At 44.8% G+C, this 27,282-nt stretch overlaps 1 protein-coding gene across 1 annotated transcript in view; it reads left to right on the forward strand.

Annotated features, from left to right (window-relative positions):
- Nucleotides 1-27,282, forward strand: part of abcc4 (ATP binding cassette subfamily C member 4 (PEL blood group)) — a 443,243-nt gene that overhangs the window by 125,961 nt on the left and 290,000 nt on the right. The window lies entirely within an intron of this gene.

A 27,282-nucleotide genomic window follows, 5' to 3' on the forward strand; every position in this document is an offset into this window, starting at 1 on the left:
AATTGGCATGCAACGCCGGCTTAATGTCACCAGCGCAAACTTCGATCTTCGCGCTGAATTCAGTGCTGGGTCCTAAGCACACCAGGTTAACCTGACCTGCAAGACGGCTGACAGTGGCGATGTCTGCAGCTCTTAAAGGGACATACACATCTTTCAGATAAGTTTAAATTTAAGGGTTTGGACTGAGTTTGTTTGATTTTATTGAAGTAGTGGCTTGCTGCAACAGATGTGAAAAGTTTTTTTTAAGTGTGTAGCTAGTGCTGCTAGATGCTTGCAAGGGATCGGATGGTAAATGAAGGTCTTTGAGAAGACAGAACAGGCTGCGAATACTCAGTAGGTCACGCAACATCCGTGGAGAGAAAAACAAAGTTCACGTCTCGGGTCGACTTGCTGCCTGACCAACTGAGTATTTCTAGCATTTTATGCTGTCGTTTCACATTTACAGCATTCTCTTACAGAGGGAAGGAAAGATGTAGAGGAGCGGGAATCAGACAGAAGGATGCATCCAAGACAGCCCCTTTGTGGCCGGGATATCCAGGATGGAATCATCTGCCTGTGGTCACACTGGCTAGGCAGGCTGCCTCTTCTTGTTGACCCACTGTCTGCGCAGGCTGCATTTCTTGGGTGTGTGAAATGAGGAAGGCACAAGGGGTGGAGTTGTGCTGACTGGAGGGGGCGAAAGCAAGAGGTGCTTGCCAGAAGGAGGATAATGTACGAGGAAACCCACATCTTATATCCTTTCAGCCCCACTGCTGGCCAAGGGCTCAACCATGCCCCTGCCGAGAGTAAGCTGCACCGTCTCCTCCGAGGGGGTGAAGTGAGGCTATGAATGGGAGAAGTGCCTCGTGATTGGGGCAGCTTGTTGGTAGCTGAGTGATTGGGGGTTGTGCATTGAGCAGTGTGTGAGGCTGGTGGTGCAGTTGGGAGGAGACGGCTTTTGAAGGTGCAGACACTGACCTTGACCAGTGGTCTGAGTTCATGAAGCTTCTTTGAGCACTGGAGCCTGGTAGTGGGGGGGGCGACATTGCTGGCCTTAGAGATGTACTCCCACATCGTTGTTTTTGGAGGGCCTCCTGGCCCCTGTGGGTAGAGGGCTGCTCTTGCAGTGTTGACGCCCTGCACAAAGTTTGAGTGTTTCATGTGAGACCCTGGGTGCCCCTTCCCTGGCTTGCTGAGCCATTTGTGTTGGTGCTGAGGCAGTTTTCCCAATTGTTGGCGTTAGGAAGGTAATTCAGCTTTAACAGCTAAATAGTCACATTTGGAACTTTTAAATATTGAATATTTCTTAAAAGGGGGAAAGGGCTGAAAAATGTATTGATTCACTGCATTTTATTTTGTTTTGCTTCGGTGTGCATGGCCCCATTAATTTTCAGACCGCTTCATTACCCACAATTCCCTGCGAACTCCACAGCTTTGCACCCAGAGGCTGTGGGAAGCTGCAACACCGGACCTGGAAAGAAACTTTGTCCCGAATCCCTTCAGCAACGCCACAGGACGGCGTTGCACGGAAGCTGAGCGTTGCCTCACCTATCTCCATACCCCCCAGACCAATTTCGCTCGGTTAGTGTGCGGCCATTTCCACTGGTGAACACACATTTTTACCCTGTAATCTACTACCTGCATTTGTTCTGCATTTTCTTATGTCCTAGCCAATATTTATCGCTCAATCAACAGCACAAAAAGAAACTGATTATCTGGTCATGACCATGCATGTTGCTGTTTGTGGGAGCTTGCTGTGCACAAATTGGCTGCCACGTTTCCTACAAGTGTCAGCTGTGGCTCAGTGGGTAGCACTCTCTTCCCTGAGTCATAAGGTTGTGGGTTCAAGTCCGAATCCAGGGACTTGCACTCAAAAATCTAGTCTGACATCCAGTGCAGTGTTGAGGGAGAGCTGCACTGTCGGAGGTGCCCTCTTTCAGATGAGACATTAAACTGAGGCCCCGTCTGCTCGCTCAGGTAGTTGTAAAAGACCCCATGGCACGATTTCGAAGAAGAGCGCAGATGGGTGAGTTATCCCCGGTGTCCTGGCCCAATATTTATCCCTCAATCAACATAACAAAAGCAAATGATCACATTACTGTTTGTGGCAGCTTGCTGTGCACCAATTGGCTGCCGCGTTTCATACATTACAGGACACGGGCTGGCGACTTTTTTGGATGACCTCAAGTTTACATAGGGTAGAATGTGGGAGGCCAGCCAGGAGTGTGTTGGAGTATTCAAGTTTACAAACATAGAAAATAAGAGCAGTAGTAGGCCATTCGGCCCTTCGAGTCTGCACCGCCATTCAATATGATCATGGCTGATCCTCATCATATTCCTGCTTTTTTCCCATATCCCTTGATGCCTTTTGAACAATATACCACCAACCCGTCTCAAACCTAGAAGGCCATTTTGGACCATCACCAAAGCCCTTCAGTGATCTCCCCTCAGCCTTGCTGACCAATGGTGAAACGGTTGGAAGAACTGCGACATATGGAATGGATTCCTTACAGAGGGGCCCACAGTACAACCTGAGAGATCAAACCTTCCTCACAAACAGCGGACAACCAGCAACCGCCTCCGAACCGGTCACAGTCGATGCTGCACCTTCTCCACAGGTGGAAGATTAAATATCCCCATCGTGTGACTGTGGAGCTCCTAATCAGACCCTGGAGTACATCATTGAACACTGCCCTCAGAGGGAATTCACAGGCAGCCTACAGACATCCACGCTGTTACACCGGGAGCTTTAGTCTGGATATCTGACTTGAATATTGATGTTTGATTTGCTTTGCTACTACTGTAAGAAAGAAGACGAGAACTACAAATGGCTCATAGATAAAAAGTCTAAAAGCAAAATACTGCAGATGCAAAAATTTGATATAAAAATAGAAAATGCTGGGAAAATTCAGCTGGTCAGGCAACATCTGTGGAGAGAGAAACAGAGTTAATATTTCAGGTTAATGATCCTTCGTCAGAGCTGATAAAAATTAGCGTTCTTACTCAAATTTTTACAGATCTTGGATATAGCTATTTTTTCATACCGAGGCACAGATCAACTAAAAATACAAGAATGCATATTGATGTGTGCAGGGGACAAGGGGAAGCAATGTTGCCACAGCCACCTATCATTGAAGTAAAATGTTATGCATTTGAACTGGGAATGAGTAAACATAGAAAATAGGTGCAGGAGTAGGCCATTCGACCCCTCGAGCCTGCACTGCCATTCAATAAGATCATGGCTGATCATTCCCTCAGTACCCCTTTCCTGCTTTCTCTCCATACCTCTTGATCCCCTTAGCCATAAGGGCCATATCTAACTCCCTCTTGAATATATCCAATGAACTGGCATCAACAACTCTCTGCGACAGAGAATTCCACAGGTTAACAACTCTGAGTGAAGAAGTTTCTCCTCATCTTAGTCCTAAATGGTCTACCCCTTATCCTAAGACCATGTCCCCTGGTTCTGGACTTCCCCAACATCGGGAACATTCTTCCTGCATCTAACCTGTCCAGTCCCGTCAGAATTTTATACGTTTCTATGAGATCCCCTCTCATCCTTCTAAACTCCAGTGAATAAAGGCCCAGTTGATCCAGTCTCACCTCATATGACAGTCCTGCGACCCCGGGAATCAGTCTGGTGAACCTTCGCTGCACTCCCTCAATAGCAAGAATGTCCTTGCTCAGATTAGGAGACCAAAACTGAACATTCCAGGTGAGGCCTCACTAAGGCCCTGTACAACTGCAGTAAGACCTCCCTGCTCCTATACTCAAATCCCCAAGCTATGAAGGCCAACATACCATTTACCGCCTGCTGTACCTGCATGCCAACCTTCAATGACTGATGAACCATGACACCCAGGTCTCGTTGCACCTACCCTTTTCCTAATCTGCCGCCATTCAGATAATATTCTGCCTTTGTGTTTTTGCCCCCAAAATGGATAACCTCACATTTATCCACATTATACTGCATCTGCCATGCATTTTCCCACTCACCTAACCTGTCCTAGTCACCCTGCAGCCTCTTAGCATCCTCCTCACAGCTCACACCGCCACCCAGTTTAGTGTCATCCGTAAACTTGGAGATATTACACTTAATTCCTTCATCTAAATCGTTAATATATTTTGTAAAGAGCTGGGGTCCCAGCACTGAGCCCTGCAGTACCCCACTAGTCACTGCCTGCCATTCTGAAAAGGACCCGTTTATCCCGACTCTCTGCTTCCTGTCTGCCAACCAGTTGTCTATCCATGTCAGTACATTACCCCCAATACCATGCGCATTGATTTTGCACACCAATCTCTTGTGCGGGACCTTGTCAAAAGCCTTTTGAAAGTCCAAATACACCACATCCACTGGTTCTCCCTTGTCCACTCTACTAGTTACATCCTCAAAGTTCCAGAAGATTCGTCGAGCATGATTTCCCTTTCATAAATCCATGTTGACTTGGTCCGATCCTGTCACTGCTTTCCAAATGCGCTGCTATTTCACCCTTAATGATTGATTCCAACATTTTCCCCACTACTGATGTCAGGCTAACCAGTCTATAATTACCCATTTTCTCTCTCCCTCCTTTTTTAAAAAGTGGTGGTACATCAGCTACCCTCCAGTCCAAAGGGACTGATCCAGAGACGATAGACTGTTGGAAATTGATCACCAATGCATCCACTTCCTTAAGTACTCTGGGATACAGACTATCAGGCCCAGGGAAATTTATCGGCCTTCAATCCCATCAATTTCCCGAACACAATTTCCCGCCTAATAAGGATATCCTTCAGTTCCTCCTTCTCACGAGACCCACTGTCCCCTAGTACATTCGGAAGTGTTAAATCTCTTAATTTCCAATGCAATACGAACTCCGATTGTATTTTTAATGTAACTTTATTCTGGCAGCAGCAACAAGCTCTTGGCTTTAAGCCAGGCCTTTGTCCTTCTGAGACCACATGGCCAAAATGGCAGTACTTATACCTGGTTCAATTTACAGAAAAGAACTCGCCTTCTTTGACCTTATTGGCTCATTTGATAGTCTGTTAACCTTTAATTGGCTCGCTACCCAAGGTCCTAAAATGTCAAGTTGATTGATGATTTAATGCAATGTGGTCTGTGTTTTCTCAAAAACTGCAGCCAGGCTGCAGAGCTTGAATTCTCTATCAATCCCCTCTTTGATTCTTTCACAAACTGAATCATAAAACATCAGCTATCACTGGTTAAACATTCTAAAAAATAATTTCATACATGTTAATAGAGTTTCCTTCTAAAATTTGTTGATGTGTTTCGCCACATGTCCGAACTAGTAGCTTCCACACAAATTTACACCAACCCGAGTTCCATCGTGGCCACAATGGAAGTCTGATTTTAGTAGGTTAATTAACCTTATTCCAATTTAATCCAAATCAATATCTTAATTCAACCAGTAAACAACCTTCCCTTAAGCATAACATACCCCTGTGCCGCGTACAGATGGTCTGCTGAGACCTGCTAGGCGTCTCGCATGTGGGACAGCAGTTACAGCCGCCTGGTTGCAACAACATTTAATCAACATAAACAAACAATATAAAAGTAAAATAATTACAACGACTAGAATTAAACCTTCCACCAATGAAGTTCCTATTGAAGCTAGCCATTCAGTGGCTCCGCTCCACAAAGTGAATGATGGGGGTTGCTTAAGTTTTTCTACCTCCTTTTGGATATGCTCCGCTAAGTGGGTAATTTCTTCGGAGCTATCTGGGATATATGTGCAACACTGAGTTCCGAGTAGGGCGCAAGTACCTCCCTTTTCAGCCAGGTTGTAATCAAAGGCCAGTCTATTCTGTAGGGTGACTGTGCGGATTGCTACCATTTCTGCATTGATTTTAACTAGGGCCTCTGAGGCGTCATTGGCTACCCGTTCCACAACGGATGCCATGTTAATGGATTCCCTTGCCAGTCTGGCGGTCCCACACCTGGGGATCAGAATGGCAAAGAACCTCTCTGTTTCTGTGATAGCTCTCAGGACGGTGTAAATGTTCCGACAGTGACTTTATATGATACATATAAGGCACAATATAGGCTAAGTAGCAGGATCCCGTCCAATTCTGGGGCAGCCAAGGGTAGGCCTTCTGGCCACACACCCAATAGGTGCTATTATAGGCAATGAATGTTAGCTGTTTCTTTGTCAGCAACACTCCGGGGCCTGTCCAGGCTTTTCCATCTGTTTTATTCAGAATCCCCGTTACATTAAAAATTCCCACATCGGCCCAGTTTGGACAGTTCCGTGGCTTGATTACAATATAATTCCGGGAGCAGTTACTATACCCCATATTTTGGCTTCCTTTGATGTTTTTAATCAGACAGACTGATTCCCCCGGTCTTCCTATTCCCGTTGTATTAGTGATAACAAAAAATGGGGGCCGATTGGAATTGCAGCACGGTTGGTATCCCCCTTCAAATGTAGTCAGATTGTAACCTGCTGACTTCCATTTACGTGCCCAGTTTTCCGTATCCTGAAACACATTGCCTGTTTTGTTTTGATTAATTATCCACTCAGCCATTTCCGAGATATTCAAGGGAACTGGCCTCAAGGGAATCCCTCCCTTTGAGTGAATAGGAATATGTGCACACACCCAACAACTAGAAATGTTGCCTTGTTTGGCATAAATGTATGACATATATAAAAAGGTATTTACATGTAATTCCCTTGGTACTCTACTATTTCCCTTTGGTGCAGAGGGTCGGTTAGTAAGAAGTAGGCCTATGCCTAGAATACCGACAGTCAATAATACAGTTAAATTTATACATTTTGGCAAAAAGTAATTGTCCTTATTAGATTTTAGCTTCAGTTACGGGTGTTCATTTAACGTGTGAAGCGTGGATCCAGGCTTTCTTTCCTTCGCCCAACAGTGAATCTGTTGGGCTAAAAAAGGCATAAGCACTTGTGGCACGACTGTCTTGTCGGTAACTCTTTGTCTCCAGACACCATCTTCGCAAAGCTTAATTCCTGCCTCAATCCATGTCCATTTTTCCTCTCGGGAGCACTCGCCTTGCATTGTTTGAAGGTCTCGTGTCAGAGTCCTGAGTGCTTTCAATCTGCACATCTGTGTTGGTTCTTCTGGGGGAACGCCCTGTGAGGCGGCATCTTTAGCTGCCTGGTCGGCTGAGGCATTTCCCTGTGCTTCTGTGGTATTTTCCTTGGTTATGGGCCTTACACTTCAGGATGGACACTTCCTGAGGTAATTGTATGGTCTCTAGTAAGTCTCGGCCTTCTTTTCCATTTCGGATAGGTGTACCAGCAGCAGTGAGGAATCCCCTTTTCCGCCATAACAGACCAAAGTCGTGAGCGACTCCAAAAGCATAACGCGAATCTGTGTAGACATTAGCTGTCTGTCCTTCTGCTATTCGACATGCTTCTGACAGAGCCCGTAACTCGGCCTGTTGTGCTGACGTTCCTGAGGGTAAACATCCTTTTGCCACTACCTCATATAAGGTTGTAACTGCCCATTCTGCTTTTCTGGTACCATTGTCAACAAAGGAGGAACCATCTGTAAACAGGATGAGGTCTGGGTTGTGCAGAGGCTCCTCTGCTGCTAAGGCTGCTTCTTCTGTTTCTTTTAAAATCTCCACGCAGTCATGCTCTTCACATTCTCCCCCCTCTTGCTCCCTCGATTCTGACATCGGGAGCATAGTTGTGGGATTAACCGGGCTGGCCCGGACGATATGGAGATTAGGAGCTTCCAAAACTGCTGTCCAGCGGGCCCATCTGGCTGCTGTCACCTGAGACATTCTATTCATAGACAGCAAAGCGTGTACGGTGTGGGGACACTTGACGATCAGCTTTTGGTCGAGGACTAGACCCGCAGTGATCATTACCGCTCGACATGTAGCTTCCATGGCCCTTAGGCAACTTCCCCATCCGAGGGCTACCGCATCCAGTTTTGCCGAATAATAGCCAATAGGTCTTTGTCGATCCCCATGTTCGTGTGTCAGTATAGCTGCCATTTATCCTTCTTTCTCATGGACAAACAGGGTAAATGGCTTACCACTGTCGGAGATTCCCAGAGCCGGTGCCGAACACACAGCCTGTTTCAAACTCAGGAAGGCCTCTTGCTGTTCTTTAGTGAGGGTGATGGCTTCTTTAGAGACACGTTTCCCCTTTAAAATATCATTCAATGGCTGAGCAAGCTGTATGAAGGAGTCAATCCAATTTCTGTTAAAGTTACACAATCCCAAAAAAGACCTTAGTTCCTGAATAGTGGTGGGTTTTTTAGCAGCCTGAATGGCTGCAGTTCTATCCTGGGTAAGTTCTCTCTTTCCTTGTGAAATCTTTTGTCCTAGGTATACAACCTCTTCTTGGGATATTTGTGCTTTGTCGATGCTGGCTTTATGTCCTTTCAGCCGAAGGTGTTCCAGCAAAGCTTGTAAATCTTGTTCATGCTGTTCTTCCGTGTTTGACGCTAGCAGGATATCATCTACATATTGGATGACTGTGGATGACACGGGAGGTAATTCTCGCAAATGGCTTTGTAAAGCCATGTGGAATACCGTAGGGCTGTTGTGGAAACCCTGCAGTAACCAGGTCCAAGTATACTGTTGTCCTTGGACAGTGAAAGCAAACCACTGTCGAAACTCCGGTGCCAGAGGCACCGACCAAAATCCGTTGGCCATATCGATAACTGAGAAATATTTATGTTCCGGTTTGAGGGCATTAAAAATGGTGGAGGAGCTTTTTGATCAATACAATGGTTAGCTTTCCTATAATCGACAGTCAAACGCCAAGTCTCATTAGATTTCTGTACCGGCCGCACAGGGCTATTGGAGGAGCTATGCATTTTAATAAGCACCCCTTGTTTCTCCAATTGCTGAATAACTGGTAAGATTCCCGCGATGGCAGTTGGACTGATGGGATACTGTTTAGTGCATGGAGGCTTGGTCCCGGTAAATGACGCAGGCTCCATCTGGAGTAGGCCACAATCGTTCTTATCTTTAGCCCATATCGGGTGTTCCTTCAATTCTTCTTTCTTCAAAGTTCTAATTGACCATGTCACCCAACCATCCTCAAATGCAACGATAAATCTACTTGGATTAGAACGTCCATTGCCAAAAGGGGTTGATCTACTGGGCCTATCCAGACCGGCGTGGTTAGTTCATGTGGACCCAGCCTTATATGTACCGGTGTTATCCTTTTAATTTCCATTTTATGGCCCCCAACTCCATAGGCTGTACGTGCCCTACCATCCAACGGCAAAAAGTCTCCATATTGTAGGGGTACGCATGTTAATTCCGCCCCTGTGTCTAAAAGACAGTCCACATCCTTATCGCCCACCCTCACAGTTATATATAGCCCATCTCCCCTTTGTTGTATTAGTGCGAGGAGGGGGGCCAGGGTGGGCTCTAATCGTTTTTTGCTATCCCAAGTAACTCTTTTTCTGTTGTTGTATTGTCAGTCGCTTAAATGCTTCTATGAGGTCGGTATCTTGTGACAAGCCTGGTTTGTTGGCTGAATTGTATCCCTGGCTGCTTCCTCTTTCCCGGCCACGACCTTTCTGTTTTGCCCTGCACGTCTTGGCCCAGTGACCACCTTTCCCACAATAATGACATTTTCCGGGTAATTTTCCGAATGACTGTTTATCGGAATCCTGGGATTTCCATCCCATAGCCTGTACAGCTCGGACTTTAGCTCCCATATCCCGATCTAATTGGTTACATCGATCCACCAATGCTGCAAAGGTAGTTCCTCTACCTTCCCAGTCCGGTAACACTACCTTAAGCATTTTGGACAGTTCTGGCTTTAGACCTGCCACGAAAGCTGCTTTCAGGGGTCCAAACACTTGTTCATCCATTTCCTCATCCGTATTATTCATACCCGAATGTTCTAGCCACGTGCATCTAAACCGCTCGTCATACTCCAGGACCTCCTCTGTTCCTTTCTGTTGGCAGGCTGCAATTTTTCCCCAGTCTGTCTTAGCTGGACTGAAAGCTTGCAGCCAGTGTTTAATCACATCCCATACTGCGTTTAATTCTTGCTCATTCCATCCCAAAGCTGCTTCTACCTTGTCGTGCAATTTTCTTCCCTGTGTTTTTGGCACCATTATGGTCAAAATTTGCACTCCGTCCCAGGGATGAAGTTGATATATATTTCTTAAGCGGTCCAATTGGTCCCACGTTTTCACTCCCCCTTTCTTTGGATTGGGCAATTCCTTGGACCATTTATCAATTTTCTCTGGTCTGCCGGATCATGAAATAAGTATTCTCCATACGCCCTTTTCTTCGTTTTTTTGGTTCCGCCCTCATCCGCAGTCTCTTCTGATTTGACTACAACTCGTCTTTTTTTAAACGGGGCAAAGCGCACCCCTAATTCTTCATTCTCCGGCCCTGTATCGTCAGAGGATTCAGAATCCATATATATTCCTTGGTCGTGTCTTCGGGTTTGCGCTTTTAATTTATCCAAACATGGGTACCCTGGTAATTGACCGATACATTTTCCTTTTCTATTACTGTCTCTTGACCTAATGATTTTTTCCATTCTTTAATTTCACCTTTAAGATCTTTAACTTCCGCTTCCAGCTTTTCAAGTTCAAGTTTTTTCTGTCGCAGCTGTGCACAAACAGCTTGCAATTGGTCCTTTGTACTGGTCTGTTCTCGATCATGTTGGGAACACATTATAATTTCATTCCGCTTTCGGATCTATCTCATAATGGCTAGGGACCATCTAGTTCACTCTTTATTTTTCATGCGGGTCGTTTTTCTCTAGACGCTTTTAATCTTGTCCAAGAACCATTGTCCTTTGGAGGTTCTTTACTTTTGTTCCATCTCAATACAGGTTTTAGATAAGTTGAATTGTTGCTCTATGTATTCTTTCAACTGTTTGAGGATTTCATCTATCGAAACCTCAGCTGGTGCCTGCCCACCTTTAACAGTTGTAGGCATTTCTTTGCTCTTATCTCCTGCTGCCATAATACTGATTTCTTTACTGGGGTCTGAAGTCGTAGGCTTTCCAACCGATCAGTGGGTCGGTGATTAATTAACTAACACACCGCCAAAGTTAGACATCTATGGGACCTCGAGCCGACTACCAACCGGAGGGTTCGCAAACAGGAGGCTTTCGGAATCGTGTAGAAGGAGAGGCGAATTTAGACTTTTGACCGAGGACTTTTATAAAGAGGAGTCCTTACCTCAGTATGTAGGTCCGATGTCCAAAATTCAGTTTCTTCCCTCAGCGATTGTGTTTGTGACGCCAAAATTGTTAGATCTCTTAATTTCCAATGAAATACGAACTCCGATTGTATTTTTAATATAACTTTATTCTGGCAGCAGCAACAAGCTCTTGGCTTTAAGCCAGGCCTTTGTTCTTCTGAGACCACATGGCCAAAATGGCTGTACTTATACCTGGTTCAATTTACAGAAAAGAACTCTCCTTCTTTGACCTTATTGGCTCATTTGATAGTCTGTTAACCTTTAATTGGCTCGCTACCCAAGGTCCTAAAATGTCAAGTTGATTGATGACTTAATGCAATGTGGTCTGTGTTTTTTCAAAACTGCAGCTGGGCTGCAGAGCTTGAATTCTCTATCAGGAAGGTTATTTGTGTCTTCCTTCGTGAAGACAGAACCGAAGTATTGGTTCAATTGTTCTGCCATTTCTTTGTTCCCCATTATAAATTTACCTGAATCTGACTGCAAGAGACGTTTGTCTTCACTTATCTTTTTCTCTTCACATATTTATAGAAGCTTTTGCAGTCAGTTTTTATGTTCCCTGCAAGCTTCCTCTCGTACTCTATTTTCCCCTCTTAATTAAAACCTTAGTCCTCCTCTGTTGATTTCTAAATTTCTCCCAGTCCTTAGATTTGTTGGTTTTTCTAGCCAATTTATATGCCTCTTCCTTGGCTTTAACACTATCCTTAATTTCCCTTGTTTTCCATCGTTGAGCCACCTTCCCTGTTTTATTTTTACTCCAGACAGGGATGTACAATTGCTGAAGTTCATCCATGTGATCTTTAAATGTTTGCCATTGCTTATCCACCGTCAACCCTTTAAGTATACTTTGCCAGTCTATTCTAGCCAATTCACGCCTCATACCACCGAAGTTACCTTTCCTTAAGTTCACGACTCTAGTTTCCGAATTAACTGTGTCACTCTCCATCTTAATAAAGAACTCTACCATATTATGGTCACTCTTCCCCAAGGGGCCTTGCACAACAAGATTGCTAATTAGTCCCTTCTCATTACACATCATCCAGTCTAGGATGGCCTGCCCTCTAGTTGGTTCCTAGACATATTAGTCTAGAAAACCATACCTAATGCACTCCAGAAAATCCTCCTCCACCGCATTGCTACCAGTTTGGTTTGCCCAATCAATATGTAGATTAAAGTCACCTATGATAACTGCTGTACCTTTATTGCACACATCCCTTATTTCTTCTTTGATGCTGTCCCCAACCTCACGACTACTGTTTGGTGGTCTGTACACAACTCCCACTGGCGTTTTCTGCCCTTTGGTATTCCGCAGCTCCACCCATACCGATTCCACATCATCCAAGCTAATGTCCCTCCTTACTATTGCATTAATATCTTCTTTAACCAGCAACGCCACCCCGCCTCCTTTTCCTCTCTGTCTATCCTTCCTAGATGTTGAATACCCCTGGATGTTGAGTCCCCAGTCTTGGTCACCCTGGAGCCATGTCTCCGTGATGCCAATTACAACATATCCGTTAACTGCCATCTGCGCAGTTAATTCGTCCACCTTATTCCGAATACTCCTCGCATTGAGGCACAGAGCCTTCAGGCTTGTCTTTTTAATACACTTTGCCCCTTTAGAATTTTGCTGTAATGTGGCCCTTTTTGTTTTTTGCCTTGGATTTCTCTGCTCTCCACTTTTACTATTCTTCTTTCTATCTTTTGCTTCTGCCTCCATTTTATTTTCCTCTGTCTCCCTGCATAGGTTCCCATCCCCCTGCCATATTAGTTTAACTCCTCACCAACAGCACGAGCAAACACTCCCCCTAGGACATTGGTTCCGGTCCTGCCCAGGTGCAGACCGTCCGGTTTGTACTGGTCCCACCTCCCCCAGAACCGGTTCCAATGTCCCAGGAATTTGAATCCCTCCCTTCTGCACCACTCCTCAAGCCACGTATTCATCTGAGCTATCCTGCGATTCCTACTCTGACTAGCACGTGGTACTGGTAGCAATCCTGAGATTACTACTTTTGAGGTCCTACTTTTTAATTTAGCTAAATTCGTCTCATGGAACCTCATTCCCGTTTTTTACCTATATCATTGGTACCTTTACGCACCACGACAACTGGCTGTTCTCCCTCCCTTTTCAGAATGTCCTGCACCAGCTCCAAGACATCCTTGACCCTTGCACCAGGGAGGTAACATACCATCCTGGAGTCTCGGTTGCGGCCACAGAAACGCCTATCTATTCCCCTTACAATCGAATCCCCTATCACTATAGCTCTCCCACTCTTTTTTCTGCCCTCCTGTGCAGCAGAGCCACCTACGGTGCCATGAACTTGGCTGCTGCTGCCCTCCCCTGATGAGTCATCCCTCTCAACAGTACCCAAAGCAGTGTATCTGTTTTGCAGGGGGATGACCGCAGGGGACCCCTGCACTACCTTCCTTGCACTGCTTTTCCTGCTGGTCACCCACTTACTATCTGGCTGTGTACCCTTTAGCTGCGGTAAGACCAACTCACTAAACGTGCTACTCACATCATTCTCAGCATCGTGGATGCTCCAGAGTTCATCCACCCACAGCTCCAGTGCCGCAATGCGGTCCGCCAGGAGCTGGAGGTGGATACACTTCCCACACGTAGTCGTCAGGGACACTGGAAGCATCCCTGACCTCCCACATAGTACAGGAGGAGCATAACATGTGTCCGAGCTGTCCTGCCATGACTTAACCCCCAGATAAACTTAATTTGGCAACAACAATGCTAAAAGTTACTTACTGACAGAGAAAAGGAAAAACTACTCGCCAATCACTTGCCCCCTTGGCTGTGACGCCACTGTTCAATTTATTTCTACTTTTTTTGCCTCCCTGCTGCAGCTGCACCGGCTGGCCCCTCCTCCGACCTCCGACCTCCGACTCCCCGACTGGGCCTTTTTTCGGCCTCTGAAGCTGCCCCGGACTCCCGCCTCTTCGACTGCCTCTCCGACTCCCCGACTGGGCCTTTTATAGGCCTCGGACGCTGCCCCGGACTCCTGCCTCCTCGTACTTGAAGGCAACTCCTTCGTTTCTATTGTTCTTAGAACAATTACATTTTTTAAAAAAAAGCTTTCAATTATATAGAAAATAATATATTTACATCCTGTAATTGGGATTTTTTTAGGGTTTTCATGGATTGTTCATGGATAATATAACAATTTTAGCTATTTAGCCATCTGATTAGTTCCGAGGTGAGTCAGTGATTTAGCATCTCTTGCTGTTTGTCCATCATGAACATAGTTCGATGCTTTGAGACAGCCAAGTATACCAAAAGAAAATTGTGAACATTTTTCTTGCAAGTATCTAATTGTAGGTTGGGGTCGCAATAACAAGTAACTAGTTACACATTTAGTAACCTTGATAACAATAGGAACAGGAATAGGCCATTCAAACCCTCGAGCCATTCAGTTAGATCATGGCTTATCTGATCTTCAATTCCTATTGCCTGTACTCGCCTTTGTTTCATGTCCCTTAATATCCTTCCTTGACAAAAATCTATCGATCTCGGTCTTAAATTTCAGTTGACCCAGTATCCACAGTATTTTGTTGGGGTGACTTCCTGGTTTCCACCACTCTGTGTGAAAAATATTTCCCATTTTCACTCCCAGTTCTAGTTTTAAGACTGTGCACTCTTATTCTGAAATTCCCCACCAAAGGAAATAGTTTCTTTGTCTACCTCATCTAATCCCTTTATCATTTTAAACACTTTGATTTGATCACCCTTCAGCCTTCTAAACTCACAGGAATACAAACCAAGTTCAAGCAAACTGCCCTCATAAGTTAACCCTTTAAGCCCTGGTATTCTGGTGAATCTGAGCTGTACCTCTTACAAGGTCAATATATTTTCACAAGGTTCGGTCCCCAAAGCTGACCGCTGTACTCCAGAAGGGGTCTGGCCAAGGCTCTGTACAACTGAAGCATCATTTCCATACTTTTGAATTCCAACCCTCTTGAGATAAAGGCTAAAATTCCATTTGCCTTTTTGATTAATTTTGTACCTGTGCACAAGTTTTAATTTGTGTAGACCTGGATCCCAGGGTATTAACACAGAGAGTGGATGTATTGGTTTTGATCTTCCAGACTTCCCTCGTTTCTAGAACGGTCCCCATGAATTGGAAGGTAGAAAATGTAACCCCGCTATTCAAGAAAGAAAGCAGGGAGAGAGAAAATAAGGAACTATGGACTAGTTAGCCTGACATCCGTAGTAGGGAAAATGCTAGAATCGATTATTAAGGATGTGATAACAGGGCAGTTAGAAAATCATGTTATAATTTGGCAGAGTCAACATTGATTTATGAAAGGGAAATCATGTTTAACAAATGAGTTTTTTGAGATTGTAATTGGCAGGGTTACTATAAGGGGGAACCAGTAGATGTAGTGTATCTGGATTTTCAGAAAGCACATGAGGTTATTGCTCAAAATTAGGGCACATGGGGTTGGGGTAATATGATTGAGGATTGGTTAGCGGACAGAATAAATAGGTAATTTTCAGGTTTGCAGGCTGTAACTAGTGTGCTACCACAAGCATCAGTGCTTGGGCCTCAGCTATTTACAATCCATATCAATTACTTAGATGTGAAGACCGAGTGTAATGTATCCATATTTACTGACGATACAATGCTCAGTAGGAAAGTAAGTTGTGAGGAGGATGCAAAGAGGTTGCAGAGGGATATAGACAGGTTCAGTAAGCGGGCAAAACATGGCAGATGGACTATAATGTAGAGAAATATGAGATTTTCCATATTGGTAGGAAGAATAGAAAAGCATAATATTTTTTAGACTGATTCCTGGGATGGGGGGATTGTCCTATGAGGGGAGATTGAGTAGACTAGACCTATATTCTCTAGAATTTAGAAGAATGAGAGGTGATCTCATTGAAATATAGAACATTCTTACAGGGCTTGACAGGGTAGATGCAGGGAGGATGTTTCCCCCGGGCTGGGGCGTCTAGAACCAGGGTCACAGTCTCAGGATAAGGGGTCGGCCATTTAGGACTGAGATGAGGAGAAACTTCTTCTCTGAGGGTGGTGAATCTTTCGAATTCTCACCCAGAAATCCCGGTCGGCTGCTTCCCGTGGGCGATCGGGTTAAAAAAGTTTTGAAAAAGAAGCGCACCTACCTGTTCGTGCCGTGCCCAAGCGAGTTCCCGGTCCTGAGGCCACTGACTGCGCGTTGCAGCACGTGCACGTCGGGACATGTGCAGGGCTGGAGCTGCAGTCACATGGATCTGGGCAGCCAATCCAGGTAAAGTATGTTCTCATTCATAATAATGAGAAGTCCGTAAGTTGAAGTTTCCATTATTATGAATGAGAACCCCCCCCGCCCCCCTAAAACACAAAATTCTAGTAACAAAAAAAAAACACACATTTTTATTAATTTAAATGTTATTTATGTATTATTAAAAAATATATATTTTTCCAATTTTTTTTAAGTTATGGTTTAAAATAAACTAACTGTAGTGGGGAGGGTTTTAACAATAAAATATGTTTTAAAATTTTATTTTATAATGTTTTTGTGCATTTTAAAAATAGGCTATGCGCCGCCTTTTATCAGGCGCAAGTGTTTTGAGGACATTTGCTGGGCAAGATATGCATAAATACCGCAATCTTACCCGTGCAAATGTCCTCGCTCCCGAGATGTGGAGGATCTGTCAAGCTGGAGCTTGACTGATCGGAAAAGCTGGTTTTCAGTGCATAGAAACATAGAAAATAGGTGCAGGAGTAGGCCATTCGGACCTTCGAGCCTGCACCACCATTCAATAAGATCATAGCTGATCGTTCAACCTCAACCTCAATACTCCTTTCCTGCTTTCTCTCCATACCCCTTGATCCCTATAGCCATAAGGGCCATATCCAACTCCCTCTTGAGTATGTCCAATGAACTGGCAGCAATGACTTTCTGCGGCAGGGAATTCCACAGGTTAACAATTCTCTGAGTGAAGAAGTTTCTCCTCATCTCAGTCCTAAATGGTTTACCCTTATCCTTAGACTGTGTCCTCTGGTTCTGGACTTCCCCAACATCGGGAACATTCTTCCTGCATCTGACCTGTCCAGTTCCGTCAGAATTTTATATGTTTTAATGAGATCCCCTCTCATCCTTCTAAACTCCAGTGAATACAGGCCCAGTTGATCCAGTCTCTCTTCATATGTCAGTCCTACCATCCCGGGAATCAATCTGGTGAACCTATGCTGCACTCTCTCAAAAGCAAGAACGTCCTTCCTCAGATTAGGAGATCAAAACTGAACATACTATTCCAGGTGAGGCCTCACCTCGGCTCTATACAACTGCAGTAAGACCTCCCTGCTCCTATACTCAAATCCTCTCGCTATGAAGGCCAACATACCATTTGCCTTCTTCACCGCCTGCTTTACCCGCATGCCACCTTTCAATGACTGATGTACGATGACACTCGGGTCGTGTTTCACCTCCCCTTTTCCGAATCTGCCGCCATTCAGATAATCTACCTTCGTGTTTTTGCCCCCAAAGTGGATAACCTCACATTTATCCATATTATACTGCATCTGCCATGCATTTGCCCACTCACCTAATCTGTCCAAGTCACCCTGCAGCCTCTTAGTGTCCTCCTCACAGCTCACACCGCCACCCAGCTTCGTGTCATCTGCAAACTTGGAGATATTACACTCAATTCCTTCATCTAAATCATTAATGTATATTGTAAATAGCTGGGGTCCCAGCACGGAGCCCTGCGGCACTCCACTAGTCACTGCTTGCCATTCTGAAAAGGACCCGTTTTTCCCGACTCTCTGCTTCCTGTCTGCTAACCAGTTCTCTATCCACGTCAGTATATTACCCCCAATACCATGTGCTTTAATTTTGCACACCAATCTCTTGTGTGGGACCTTGTCAAAAGCCTTTTGAAAGTCCAAATACACCACATCCACTGGTTCTCCCTTGTCCACTCTACTGGAATTTTTTGAGTATGTAACTAGAAGATTAGTCAAGCATGATTTCCCTTTCATAAATCCATGCTGACTTGGACCGATCCTGTCACTGCTTTCCAAATGCGCTGCTATTTCATCCTTCATGATTGATTCCAACATTTTCCCCACTACCGATGTCAGGCTAACCGGTCTATAATTGCCCATTTTCTCTCTCCCTCCTTTTTTAAAAAGTGGTGTTACATTAGTTACCCTCCAGTCCATAGGAACTGATCCAGAGTCGATAGACTGTTGGAAAATTATGTGCATTGTGCGCTGAAAACCGACTTGCGATGCCTTCCCGGGTCCGTACACACTCCGTACGGACACGGGAGGCTGTGATTTCTGGGTCTTTATTTTTCAACAGATTTGTGTGCACCTTTGGAAGTGGCTTAGTGAATTGTAGTGAATGGTGAGACAATGCTTAGGAATGTGAAAGGAATGGCTTGGGCATTGTAGAGATGCTTTATGGCATTGATGTAGGGTGGTGCCAACCTGGCGCATCATGTGGCAACAGGGTGTACAGCGTCAAGTTAACTGAATCTGACCATGATGAGGCTATCCCTGGCCTCCTGGGCAGCAGTGTACTTGGGTGCTGATGTCCTGTGCAGTATCAGGCAATTGTGGAGAAGTATGGTGGTGGTAGTGTTGGGGCTGATTGTGATGGGATTCTGAGAACCAAGGTGAGACAGTATAAACGGTACCCATGCTAATGGAATAGATGGCAGGTGAAGTAGAGATGACAAAAGCGATCTGTCAATGGTGAGAGAGTTCCTCCAATGAGGTGACACTGGATGGAGACTTTGCTGGAAACACTTGCCGCCTGCAGAATCTGTGCTGGGACTGGACTGAGCTTCAGCTTGTGTCTGTGGAAAGTGATCATCTGTCAGGTGGGAGCTTTTACTGAACATTTGATGCTGTCAATAATCAGCTGGAGCAATGGTCACTGAACTCCCGCCTCAGGATGACAGACGTGTTTCCTGAACTGTGTGACTCCTGTAGCCATGCAGGGAAATTTAAAAAGTAAGTGAAAAAAGGCTCTCGAGTGCCTGTAAACTACCTGATAATGATCTCACTGGGTCGCCCGGCGCTGCCGGTCGGATCGGGCCAGCTCCGCGATGACAGACACGCCTGGGGGAAAGGCGTGTGGGAGCGAGATGGCAGCGGGTTCCTGACCCACTGTCAAAAATAACAACTTTCCCACCGACCCGACCCGCCATCGATAGCGCCCGCTACCACCCCACTGTTCTCTGGGGTACATAATCGAGAAAAAAAATTGCAAGTGCTGTGCAATTTGCAAGAATAGTTTGATAGAATACTCATAGAAACTCATAGGAACGTTTAAAATTCTGACGGGTTTAGACAGGTTAGATGCAGGAAGAATGTTCCCAATGTTGGGGAAGTCCAGAACCAGGGGACACAGTCTAAGGATAAGGGGGAAGCCATTTAGGACCGAGATGAGGAGAAACTTCTTCACCCAGAGAGTGGTGAACCTGTGGAATTCTCTACCACAGAAAGTTGTTGAGGCCAATTCACTAAATATATTCAAAAAGGAGTTAGATGGAGTCCTTACTACTCGGGGGATCAAGGGGTATGGTGAGAAAGCAGGAATGGGGTACTGAAGTTGCATGTTCAGCCATGAACTCATTGAATGGCGGTGCAGGCTAGAAGGGCCGAATGGCCTACTCCTGCACCTATTTTCTATGTTTCTATGTTTCTAATGGAAGAATCAAACTTCCTGGCCGCGAAATTCGGGTTTGTAGCACGGCTGTTGAGGCTGCCTTGATTCTGCCCACTTCTGGCGCGGAACACGGCAGCCGCTATTTTGGCGAGGTTGACAGAGAGGTCAGCAGCGGTGCTGTTGCTTGTGCGAGCCTCTCGCTTGTAAATATGCAGATCGTGATTGCGATTTTGGATGTCGCCACTCCCCCATACCTCCCTCTCCTAACCACGCTGGAAGAACGTGCGTGCTGCAGAGACTCGCACATCTTTCAGCTAAGTTTCAATTTCAGCTTTTAGACTTTTTAAAAACATTTTGTTGGAGTCGTGGCTTGGTGCAATACACTTAAAAAGTTGTTAAAGTTTGCAGGGAGTGCTGCTGGACACTTGCAAGGAGTTGCTCACAATTCTGGGGCTCTAGGTGCAGTCGTCCTTGGGCTGACACATCACATGGCGATGAAGCAGAGGCAGTAAAGTGGTTCAGCCGCTCGCAGACGCAAGAGGAAGAAGCAGAAGGAAGGTGACAAACCAGACATCCCCTTTCTGGCCGGGATATCTGAGATCGAATCTTTCGCCTGTGGTACCAGTGACCACAACACCAATTCCCCTTTCAACATTAGTCCCACACCTTCCCTTCCCTCTGTTACTGACCATCACAGCGTCCTCTTGGCCACAATGCTGAAATAAAATCCACAAAGCAAACTTTCCAATCCAACTTTATACATCTAGCTATCCAATATTACATCAAAAAAAATCAACTAATCACACTTGTGGATTCCTTTAGTGACTGTCTTGCGTATGCTTTTGCCTATTCTCGTGATGTCATGCAGTGCTACCCCAGTGGCTGCAGCATGGCTGGTGGAAGGTTGCTGACTTTCAGTGGGGGACACTGTAGTTGGCCTTGCAGGATGATCTCGAAGGAGCTGGTGGCTGGGAGTGTGAAATCGAGAGACTGTGTTTCCTCCTCCTCGCCCGCATCCTCATCAGTCACTGGCTGGGCAGTGTGTGAAATGAGAAAGGCACAAGGGTCGGGTTGTGGGGAGGGCAGGAAACGAGGTGCATGCTTACACCATGTGAAGCTTATACATCAGAAGAGATTGTGGGATATGAGAAGAAAGGTGAAGTATGAGGATACCAGCATCTGGTGTTCTTTCAACCGCACCACTGGCCACAGACTCAGCCAAGCCTCTCCCAAGAACGGCCAGGCCAGCACCGTGTGCTCCAAGGGGGTGAGGTGAAGCGAGGAATGTGAGTTGTGCCTCGTGTTTGGTAGAGATTGTAGGTAGATGAGTGATGGGGTGGGGGGGGGGTCGTGCATTATAAGCAATGTGTGACGCTAGTGGTGTAGTTAGTAGAAGACAGCTTTTGATACATTCAGTGACCTTGACCACTCATCTGAGGTCATGAAACTTATTTGGGCACTGGAGCCAGATCGTGGGGGCGACGCTGCTGGCGGTGACGGCCTCAGCGATCTGGTCCCACATCCTTCTTTCTGTAGGGCTTCTTGGCCGCTGGATGCCCTTTCCCTAGTTTGTTGAGCCATTTGTATTAGTTCTGAAGCATTTATATTTTTTACATGCAGAAGGCAGTTCAGCTTTAAGGCCTCGAAACTGTTTTCAAAACTGACAGCCCTGCTTTAAGACAATGCAGCATCGCTACAGCTTTCGAAACTGGCGTGAGCAAATCTCGCCTTCGTGCTGCCGCCTGTTTTTGGGCTTTATTGAATTTCCTGTCCCCTTTTGTTTCATATTGCCACAATTCTAAAAGAATGATGGCATTTGTACATTAGGGACCAGATTTTAACAGACTTCAGACTTTCTGGATGTATGGTATCAGAACTTCAGTTAAAAGCATGTTAGTTCTGTAGGTCCTTGTTTGTTCAGTATTTGGATCTGTGCATGTGTTCTAGTTTCCCTATCTTCATTGATGCACATTTCGTACAGCAAACTGGTTGCTATCTGTGGAGTTGATTTCCTCTCTCTCTGCTCTCCCAACTACCCCCACAACCACCTTTGCTCCAATCAATGTAGCAATCTCACTGCTGAGTAAGAAGGTTGCAGGTTTTCATCTGACATTGCAATGCAGTACTGAGGGAAGAGGAGCTGTCTTTCGGATGAGACGTTAAACCAACTTCCCCCTCATGTGGACGTAAAAGTTCCATAGAACTATACAAGGCTTATGGTTAGCCTGAGCACTATATAAAAGGGTTAGGGTTAGCCTGGCCACCATTTATCCCCAATATCACTGAAACAGTGTGTTTAGTTATTTTCGCATTGCTGTTTGTGGGATCCTGCTGTGTGCAAATTGGTTGCTGCATTTTCCTACATTACAATAGTGGCTAGGCTTCAAAAGTTTTTCATGGCTGTGAAGTGCTTTGAGATGTTTTGAGGTTGTGAAAGGTGAGAATTATCGTGAGACCCCTGAGGCGGCAATAAAAAGTGCACGGCAGAAGATCGTATTGTGAGGTCCTTGCTTGGTAATAAACGTGTGTGACAGTGGAGCAGCAAAGACTCGAGTCTCCCAATGTAAAGAGCACGGCATTGGAGCAGCAGTAAAATAGGAGAAGCATTTTTGGAAAAGTGATGTCATAGTCAACACAGAGAAAGGAGTGGCAAATCCAGAGGAACTTTAATTTAACCTAACTATTTAACTTGGTATCCAGTTGATTATAGTATAAGTATATGGTTAATTAAGGAGCTAACTATCATAAAAAAATAAATAAACAATACATAAGAGGCAAAGGTAAACGATCAACTTTAAATAAGTAATTAGACCTTTTAGGATAAATGTAATCAACTGAGTAGCAGAAGAAATTAAATGAATACTAAAGGTTAGCACTAGAGATAGAGGGTAAGGAATATATCAAAGCTGTTGGAAAAGAACCTGGAAAGCGAGGGTGAAGAACCAATTCTTGTGGTCCATGTCGGGACCAACAACTCTCCTGTGGAAATTTTCTAATACCACTATATCACCACCATGTGGGGGGGCCATGCCTGGGCACAGTACCTCTGATACAGCGTGACCAGCGGCCTGTATAGTGTCAAAATGGTGTCCTTTGATTTATATTGAAAGGTTCTCTTTTTATACAATCAATAACCTGTCGGCTTGAGCAACAGTTTCTCTGCGTTAGTCAGGAACCTTCAGTGATCTGTGCACAATAACACCTAGCTCTTTTTCTCTCTCAACCTATTTCAACATTGTTCCCTACAAATGAGACATGTTTTCTGCGTCTTACCAGATTTCCCATATCAACTACCCTAGTGACTTCCTCAAAAAACTCACCAAATTTGTATGGCACAACCTATTTTTTTGGAAGCGGTGTTATGAGTTTCTGCTGGGCCCTTTCCTTTCCCAGTGATGATATAGGGCATCTCTTCCCATCCTTTCTAACATCTTCCCAATAATGGATGTCGGGCTGATAGGCCTGTAGTTCCCTGGCTCTGATTTGTCCCCTATTTTGAAAATACTAACTATATGAGCTAGTTTCCAGTCTGATGAAACTATCCCTGACTATTGATGATCCAAGCAAGGGACTCACAGAGAAGTCCTATCTTTTATTGCTCTTGGATGGATATTATCTGGATCTGGAGCCCTATCACTTTAGAGCTTTTCTAATCTATCCAAGATGACATTACTATCTATTTTAATAATGTTGTTCAATGCAAAACACTGCCCATCTGGAACATGAGTACAGGAGTATAGACTAATGCAAAATAGAAATAATAAATTGAAAATTGTGTAAAAGATAAGAAAAAATGACGAGGAAAGTCCAGATCATAAATAGTCTTGAAGGTAATATAAATACATCAGGTTCAGATAAAATGTTGGAAATAATAACAAAATATCTAACAAAAATACAACAGGAGTAATGAAATGCATTAAGTTAAAATGTGTGAAAAAAATAACGTGAAAAAATAATGCAGGGTAGGTAGGAGCTGTTGTCCAAGTAAGAGTTCTATACACTAATGCATGCAGCATAAGGACTACAATAACTGAATTAGAAGAGCAAATTCAGCTTAATCACTGACATAGTGGTCATCACTGAGACCTGACTACATGAGCATGACTGGGAGATAAATATTCCAGGTTATAAGGTCTTTAGAAAGTTGGAAATTGGAAAAGGTGGAGGTTTATCGATATTGATAAAGTACACTTCCAGCATTAAAAGGAGAGGACATCAGTAAGGGGGAGCAGGCCTCGAGTAGAAATGCTCTGGGTAGAATTGAGAAATAGAAAAAGATGCAAGATTCTGGTGGGACATGTCTACAGACCTCCTGATAGCAGTGATAAAGTTGTGGGAAGCATAGACATAGCCATCATAGAAGCTATTTGCTTCAGCAGAGTGGTTATAATGGGAGTCTCTAATTTTCACATAGACTGGGATTAGCAGAATAGTTTGAGTCCCAAAAGCACCGAATTTCTTGAGACAGTCTTGTGGAACGATATGGTCTTGAATCAACATGAGGATAGCCCATACTAGATTTAGTAATGAGTAACGAGCCTGAATTAGTGAACAATCGAACGGTAAGGTTTGAGGTCGATGGGTGAGTCATGAAGCAAGGTTTTAACTTTAGGTAAGGCTGACTCGGGCAGAAATTGAGCACAGTAAACTGGGTGGAACTAAAAGTAAGATTGTACAAATACAAATAGTGGACTGGGAGAGACACACGTCAGCAGAGAAAGGGGTAAGAGCTGCAAACAAAGAATCTGAGGAAAAAGCTTGCAAGGGATATCCAGGGCAGCAGTAGAGGTTTCTGTGAGTTTATTGAGAATAAAAGGGTGGCTAAGGATTATATGGGCCCTTAAAGACACATACAGGTGATATTATAATTGGAAATCGCAGATTTGCTAAATACTTACTTTGTATCGGTCTTTAGAGTAGAGGAAGAGGACAAAGTACTAGCGATGCGAGGAAAACTAAAATAAAGTAGAGGAACTTAATACATAGAAATTTTAGAAAATGGAATTGGAGAAAATATTGGCCCAGAATTTGTTGTCGGAGGCTTCCTGCGGGCGGATGCCTCCAACCGCAAAAATTTCTACGAAAGTACCTGGTGGTCCTGGAGGTTCGAATACTTGTGGCCCTGGGGTTCTACACGAAGGAGAGGCACGTGTATCCCAGGAGCATATGGGTTTTCGACGCATCATTTGGATCACGTGGACCAGCCCAACCTATCAGAATCGGGGATCCCTATTCTACAGAACTCACCATAAGTATGGATGGGAATACCCCCAAAAACACAAACACTGAAAACAACTTTAAAAAAATCAACACATATTTAATAAAAATTTAGTTTAATTAATTATTTCAAACAAAAATCTACTTTTTTTGAAAAAGAAATTTACATATTTTTAAAGGGTTTAAAAATAAACGTAACTTATTTACCAGGATTTTAAGGGCCCGAGATTGTCCCTTTCTATAAGAGTCGTGACCGCCTCAAAGAGGTTGGTAAGGACTCGCTGCTCGGTCTGCGCGGAGGGGCCGCCATTTGGAGCAGTGTACAGGACCGCCCTGCACATTTTGCCGCCGTGTCGGGCACACGTCAACACCTTAACGACCAGCGGAGACCCGCTTCCGTGGGTAATTGCCCCACGGGAGCAGTGCCACTGACAGCTTTCCCCAGCGTGGAGCTGTCTGTGGCTGGGGGGCGCCTCTGTCCTTAAAGGGGAGGTTGTGCTGCCGGCGACTCCATTTTATTTTTTGTCAGCCAACTGCCAGGTCGGGCCAACAATTTTCCCCAATGGTTCGGCCGGGCCGCCAACAGGCAGCCTGGCACCCAAGAGGGGGTGCCAGGCCATTGGCCCGGCCAAAACCCTTCCTGGTGGCCCAGTGGACCGAACTTAAAAACTTTGCAGAAGGCACTTCCACCCTGCAGCTGACACGGCATCCACCCCGACAGGAAAAAACTCATTTGGATTGGGGCGGAGAAGTACTTTTAACAACGGAAGGTGTACCCTGTTTGAGGCGGGGCTAAATTTCGGCCCCTAAATGTTTAAAAAAAAAATTTTTAATGTATTTTTCTGTACTTTAAAAGTCTTTTGCTGATAAAAGCAGGCCTTGTGCCTGCTTTTATCAGCCATAACAATTTGAAGGACATTTGGGCAGGAGTTGGGCAAATAGCCTAACTCTCCGCCCGCAAAGGTAGATCTGTCAAGAGGATTCTTGATAGAATGCTAGTTCCGGGTTTCGGCGCATGCGATTCGTATACCTAAACCCAGAACTTGCGGGAAGCTCACGGGCTGTGCGCGCCTGTGAGGTGCGAAATTCTGGCCCGATCTCTCGGACATGAGGGAATTAAAAGAAGTAGGTGAGGAAATTATAGATGCTTTAGTCATGATCTTCTAATTCAGCATTGGTTGCCTTTTTGAGATGGTCACTATATAAGAAAGTGTCTTGATATTTATATGGACTTCCAGAAGGCATTCAGTAAGGTTTCACACAAGAGACTTGGGAAATATGGAAGTGCATGGATTTGGAGGCAACCTTTTGACATGGGTAGGGAATTGGTTAGGATAAGGATAAATGGTATGTGCTCCAATTGGCAGGATGTGACTCATGGGATCTGTACTGGGGCCTCAGCTTTTCAATATGTTTATAAATGATGGATGAAGGAATACAGCGCTGTATACCCAAGTTTACTGATGTCTCTAAATTAGGTGGCACAGTAAGTCATACAAATGGGAGCAGGAAGATGCAAATCAACATTGATAGATTAATTGAGTGGGCAAAACTGTGGCATATGGAGTTCAATGTGGGGAGGTGCAAGGTCATCCACTTTGGACCTCAGAAAGATAGATCAAACTATTTTCTCGATGGTGAGAAGCTGCGACCTGTGAAGGAGCAGAGATTTAGGGGTCCATATACAGAAATTATTGTTTAAAAACTAGTTACATAGAATTTACTGCATTCAGCCAAACTGGTCCATGCCAGTGTTTATGCTCCATACAAGCTTTCTCCCACCCCTCTTCTTCAAACCATATCCACATAACAACAACTTGCATTTGTAAAGCGCCTTTATATAGTAAAACATTCCAGGACAAGGGAATATCAAATAACATTCCTTTCTCGTTTATCCAGATTCCCCTTAAATGCATCTATGCTATTTGCCTCAGCTGCTCCTTGTGATCGCGAGTTCTATATTCAAACCACTCCTTGGGTAATGATGTTTTTCCTGAATTCCCGATTGGATTTATTAGTGACTTTCGTGTGTAAATGGCCCCGAGTTTTGGTCGGCCCCTAGTTTTGGTCACCCTCAAGTGGAAACGTTTTCTCTACATTGACCCTATCAAAGCCTTGTGTAATATTAAAGCCCTCTATCAGGTCACCCCTCAGCTATCTTTTTCCTGGAGAAGTGTCCTAGCCAGTTCAATCTGTCCTGATAGGTATAATCCCTCAGTTCTGGTATCGTCCTTGTAAATCTTTTTTACATTTTCCCCAATGCCTCTCTCCTTTTTATAACATGGAGTCCA

The sequence above is a fragment of the Pristiophorus japonicus genome, chromosome 10 (assembly GCF_044704955.1).
Source record: "Pristiophorus japonicus isolate sPriJap1 chromosome 10, sPriJap1.hap1, whole genome shotgun sequence".
Classification (NCBI taxonomy): Eukaryota; Metazoa; Chordata; class Chondrichthyes; family Pristiophoridae; genus Pristiophorus; species Pristiophorus japonicus.